Source organism: Setaria viridis, chromosome 8, assembly GCF_005286985.2.
Source record: "Setaria viridis chromosome 8, Setaria_viridis_v4.0, whole genome shotgun sequence".
In the NCBI taxonomy this organism is placed as follows: domain Eukaryota; kingdom Viridiplantae; phylum Streptophyta; class Magnoliopsida; order Poales; family Poaceae; genus Setaria; species Setaria viridis.
The window spans coordinates 22,010,089-22,016,665 of NC_048270.2; positions in this window are offsets into that span (position 1 = coordinate 22,010,089).

Genomic DNA, 6,577 nt, shown 5'->3' on the forward strand with positions numbered 1-6,577 from the left:
CGGTGCCGCGAGGATGGCCATGCAGTTGGCGTGGCATGAGGCTGGCGTAGCACGCGCCCAAGGTGCTGGAGCCGCTGAAGCTAGAGTTCACGGCCACAGCGATTCCGTCGTCAGTATCGATAGCCGTCACGGAGGAGAGCGGGCGTTCCAGCAGCCAAACTTAGAGCAAGAATAATAATTTAGCTAGTAGCCGGCTGCAAGTCCATGCCATGTCATTTGCAGCCAGTTATACAGCCAACTAATACACAAGCTAGCTGTTTGGCCGGCTACAGCATAGATTAAGTACAGATTGCAGTGATTTAATGTTCACAAGGACAGGAGACGGAAGCGGCGGCATCTTGCTCGTATGCGGGCTGGGAGAAGGCTGTGAGAGTTAATTTTTTCTCGTACCTTGTGCTCAAGTCGGGCGAGATGGGAAGCGCCGGCTCCGTAGTCTCTCTCCGACGTGGCCTGTTTTTCTACCGATGTGGACTTCTCCCAGCCGGCTTATTCACGTTATTATACTTGCTCTTAACGACTCGAGGGCGAGACCTCGTGGTAGGGCGGCGGAAAGAGCTAGCCATCGGCGAAGAATTCCCTGCCGCCTGTCGCGAGCACCCGGGCACCAGGCGATGTAGAGCCGCGCCTACGCTTTTTCACCGTAGATGTAAGATCTGACGGTAGAGCTTTTTCCTGCGACGTGGCCCAATCCCTAGCCAGGATCTGTCCGCAAGTTTCGTCTTTTAGAGATTCCTTTGTGGTTTTGCTTACCTACTTCTGATCACGTCCAGGCTATAGGGTAGAGAAAAAGGAATTTATGGAAGAGCAGAAAGAAGAACAAAAGGGAAGAGAAGCTGAGCTCTGGTTGAAGGGTCGTTGCTACGACAGCTTTTGTGTATCGTTTTATACATGACCACTCCCGATCGAGATGCATGAGTTATAGCTGTCAGAACACATAAAAGGAAGCCGCCCGTGACTGGGGAAAAAGGTGAGTCAAAATACCAAGTAATATGCATGATTATAAAAGCTAACTGTTAGCCTACTTCAGCGACCAATAAAACATGCTCCATCTGTTTCAAAATGATTATAAAAGCTAACTGTTAGCCTACTTCAGCGACCAATAAAACATGCTCCATCTGTTTCAAAATGCAGCTCGTTTTGACTTTTGTAGATACATAGATTTTGCTATGTATCTAAATAATATAACTGACCCTAAATAAGGTACATAGCAAAATCTACGTATTTAGAAACCTAAAACGACATACATTTTGAAATGGAGGAAATACTATTGTAGTATTGTAGTAGGCGAGGTTTCAAACACATAGAAAAAGGCGACCAGTATGCCAGCTTGCCGGACCACTGCGCAACAACCTGAATAGGCTGCTATTAAAGATCTTAGTGCTAAATATCCATGTTGAGGTTATACACTTAATCAAGATTCAAAAAACAGGCTTCCACACATGACCATATACCCTGACTTTTATGAAGCCAAGTCTTGATTCTACATCAATTTTAGGTATGGAGCCAAGCTTATCCCAAAGACATATAAATTGTAATTCATAGATGCTTTAAGGCATATAGGATGTCAAATAAAATTTAACGAACTAGCCTATGGGAATGCACGGGTTAGCGACTAGCGTTCATAATTGCACTAGTAGAGAATTGGTTTTCGATCCGCCCCCTTTTGTCCCAGTTTAAAGTTGGCCCGGGACAAAAGGGGGTGCGCCACGGTAGGCAAAAATGGAGGGGAGATTTACTCCCGGTTGGTAATTGCAACCGGGACTAAAGGCCCCCCTTTAGTCCCGGTTGCAACGGCTAGTGGGGGGCTGTCGGTGGTGGGACCCTTTTATCCCGGTTGGAGGCTCCTACCGGGACTAAACTTCCAACCGGGACAAAAGGTGTTCCTTTTTGTCTCGGTTGGAGTTTTTAACCGGGATAAAAACTCATCCCTATTATATACGGCCAAGACAGAGGACTTTCTTCCTCCTCCAGCCCAAGCCAGTCCAGCACATTGACAGAGAGAGCTGAGCTTCACCTACTCTCCGGTGGTGCCGAAGCAAGCAAGGGAGGTGCTGCCCGAAGTTTTTTCCCTCATTTTCGTGGGAATTTCACTCGGCCAACACAAGTGTTGCGAAGGTTTGCTACTTCATCCTCGTGTTATGCTTTGATTTATGCTTTGGAGATGGAAAGATTATTTGCTAGAATGTGATGATGAAGTAGAAAAATGGAGAGGTATTTTGAGCTAGAATGTGAGGGAGATTGATGTGTCATATATAGTATGCATTATTGTAGTGGTTTAAAAATGATGCTACCTTGTCTAGACGGTTTATCTTATCAAATTCAATATGGTTTTTTAAATCCATACTTGTTGAACTTGCATACCGTGTTCATTTCTGCTATGATGTTCTTCGCCGAGCAGCAACGTATGTCAAGAAGGAGGTTCGATTCTACGAGAAAGAGTGGATACGGACATCGTGACCGTGTCCCCTTTTCCGTAGTATCTAACCTCTTTCATGACGAAGTGCGGTGCCGCCCAGTTGAGGACATCCTCGCGAAATGATCACGTTCTTCAAGTTCAACAACTTATGTAGTGGTAAGGAAAGAATTTTTGTACATAGATGACTTCTGCTACTTGTTGAACTTATCAAATTCAATAAGGTTTTTCAAATCCATACTTGTTGAACTTGCATACCGTGGTCATCTCACGAAGGATGTTCTCCGCCGAGCAGCAACGTATGTCACGAAGGAGGGTCGATTCTACGAGAAAGAGTGGATACGGACATCATGACCGTGTCCCCTTTTCCGTAGCATCTAACCTCTTTCATGATGAAGTGCGGTGCCGCCCAGTTGAGGACATCCTCGCGAGATGATCACGGTCTTCAAGTTCAACAACTTATGCAGTGTTAAGATAATAATTTTTGTACATAGATGGCTTCTGCTACTGGAGGAAGTGGCGATGGTGGGGGCGATCATGGTTCCTATTTCGGCAAGGTTCCAATCATAGTTGGCCCTCAGCATAAGCCAAAGAAAAAGAGCGCGCTGGAAAAAGCAATGCTTCGTTATTTGCAGCAACGTCATGAAGAAGCTGTTGCCGCGGGTCAGGAACCTCCTTTTGGTGGTCGTTATGCTCCACCATGAGTCCCGGGTGTTTCACGTCCACTTAGTACTACCGTTTCAGGCGGCACAAATAAACCTAAGGATGAGGTTGGGTCAGCGGAACCTTCATCTTCACCGTCCAAGGATGCTTAAAGTCCTCCTTGATAATAACCAGTGGATGGCTTGTTGTATTGTATCATGTTGTTTGGGACTTTAATTTAAATATGTGTATTTGGATCTTCATGTTGTTGTATTGTACCATGTTGTTTGGATCTTTAATCGATTTTCACGCATAATTCATTGTCAAGTGTAATCCATTTTCATGCGTAATACGATGCAGATGGACCGGCAATGGATGTATAATGCAGACAGGCGGAGCAAGGCGTTTATTGATGGCTTGCATTATTTTCTCAAAGTGGCAAAAGCGAACAAGCCAGAGAATGGGTTCGTATGTTGTCCATGCTTCCAATGCAATAACAGGAAGGAGTATTCAAAGGATTCATGGGGGACTATTCACAGCCACTTGTTTAAATACGGTTTCATGCCTAACTATTTGGTTTGGACCAAGCACGGTGAACTAGGGGTTGTAATGGAAGATGGCGAGGAGGAGGAGGAAGATGACACCATTCCGGACTGGGTTGCAGGCCAAGCTTTTGCAGGTACTACAATGGGCGAGGCTGATGAAGATGAGTTTGCAGAAAATGGCCCTACTGATGACCTTGGTCAGGTGGTACGAGATGCATACAGAGATTGCGAAACTGAGAAGGAAGCAGCAAAGTTGTAGCGCATGATAGATGATCACCAAAAATTGTTGTACCCAGGTTGCCAGCAGGGCCATAAAAAACTAGGTACGATACTAGAATTTGTGCAATAGAAGGCAAAAAATGGTGTGTCCGATAAGGCATTTCAGGGGATGTTGAACATTGTCAAGAAGATTCTCCCCGAGAATAATGAATTACCGTCCACAACATATGAAGCTAAACAGATTATTTGCCCTCTCGGATTGGATGTTCAGAAGATACACGCATGCCCTAATGACTGTATCCTCTATCGTGGTGATGAATACGAGAAATTGGATGCTTGTCCCGTCTGCGAAGCCCTGCGGTATAAGATCAGACGAGATGATCCTGGTGATGTCGAGGGGCAGTCTCCCAAGAAGAGAGTTCCCGCGAAGGTGATGTGGTATTTCCCTATAATACCACGCTTGAAGCGCTTGTTCAGGAACAAGGCGAATGCTAAGTTGATGCGATGGCACAAAGAAGACCGTAAGGAAGATGAGATGCTGAGACACCCCGCAGATGGGACACAGTGGAGATCAATTGATAGAACATTCCCAGACTTTGAAAGTGAAGCAAGGAACATAAGGTTTGGTTTAAGCACTGATAGATTCAATCCATTCGGTGAGTTGAGTAGTGTCCATAGTACTTGGCCTGTGACCCTTTGTATGTTCAACCTTCCTCCTTGGCTGTGCATGAAGCGGAAGTTCATTATGATGCCGGCGCTTATCCAAGGCCCAAAACAACCCGGCAACGACATTGACGTGTACCTAAGGCCGTTGGTTGATGACCTTTTACAGCTCTGGAAGGAAGAAGGTGTACGTGTGTGGGATGAGGATAGACAAGAGATCTTTAATCTACGAGCATTGTTGTTCGTAACCATCAACGATTGGCCTGCATTGAGTAACCTTTCAGGACAGACAAATAAGGGATATCGGGCATGCACCCACTGTTTAGATGACACAGACAGCATGTACTTGAAGCACTGTAAGAAGGTCGTCTATATGGGTCATCGTCGATTTCTCCCTGCTCACCACCAGCTGAGAAAGAGCGGGATGCATTTCAAAGGGGCGCCAGACCATCGTAAAAAACCTGCACACCGTAATGGAAAGCGTGTGTTCGAGATGATGAAGGATGAAATGTAGTCTTTGGAAAGGGACTTGGTAGCCAACCTATTCCGAACGACGATAACGGACATGCACCCATGTGGAAGAAAAAGTCAATATTTTGGGAGCTACCTTATTGGGAAATCCTAGAGGTTCGCAACGCAATAGACGTGATGCACCTGACGAAGAATCTTTGCGTGAACGTGCTAGGCTTCATGGGTGTTTATGGAACCTCAAAAGATACATTGGAAGCACGACAGGACTTGAAAGCCATGGGGCAACGAGATGACCTACATCCGAAAAAGAGAGATAATGGACAGCACTACTTATGTCCTGCCAGTTACACTCTCAGCAAGGAAGAGAAGGATAACATGTTTGAATGCTTGAATAGTATGAAGGTCCCATCTGGGTACTCCTCGAATATAAAGGGAATAATAAATATGAAACAAAAGAAGTTTACAAATCTCAAGGCTCATGACTGCCACATGTTGATGACCCAGTTGCTTCCGGTTGCACTGAGGGGTGTTCTACCAGAAAATGTCGGGTTGCCGCTCGTAAAGCTATGTGCGTTTCTCAATGCGATTTCGCAGAAGGCAATCGATCCATCCAAGCTATCAAAGCTACAGAACGATGTGGTGCAATGTCTTGTTAGTTTTGAGTTGTTATTTCCACCATCCTTCTTCAATATTATGACGCACTTACTGGTTCACCTAGTAAAAGAGATTGGTATTCTCGGACCTGTATACCTGCACGCCTTTCGACAGGTTCATGGCAGTCCTAAAAAACTATGTTCTTAATCGTGCCCGTCCAGAAGGAAGCATCGCCAAGGGATATGGAACAGAGGAGGTGATCGAGTTTTGTGTTGATTTTATTGATTCAATTGACTCGATTGGGGTTCCAACTTCACGCCACGAGGGGAGGCTCCGAGGAATGGGCACCCTTGGAAGGAAATCAAGTTTGAGCAATGATACTGATTTGTTCGACAAGGCACACTACACTGTTCTACAACAGTCATCCTTTGTGTCTCCGTATATCGAGCAGCACAGGCAGATGGTAGCTTCCAAAAACCCGACCAAATCCGATGCTTGGCTTACCCGTCATCACATGGAAACTTTTCCCTCCTGGTTGCGCCAACAACTTATGGGTAACTCTGAGATTCACCCACAGCTTGCCTGGTTAGTCAGGGGACCTGCTAGCACAATCGTCAAATTCCAAGGCTATGAGATAAATGGTTACACATTTTACACGAGAGCCCAGGACCAGAAAAGCACGAACCAGAATAGTGGTGTCCGCATAGATGCCATGGACAGAAATAATAGCAAGGAGTCGTATTATGGTTTCATACAGGAGATATGGGAACTCGAATACGGACCGCTGTACATCCCTCTATTTCTTTGCAATTGGGTGAAGCTAACTGCTGTCACCAAAGATCAGTACGGAATGACAATAGTAGATCTGAGCAAGACTGGATACAGTGATGACCCATTCGTACTTGCCAATGATGTGCATCAGGTGTTCTATGTGAAGGACATGTGTAGCAAACCGCACATCAGGTGTTCTATGTGAAGGACATGTGTAGCAAACCCAAGAGGAATCCAGAAGAGACATGGGAGCCAAAGT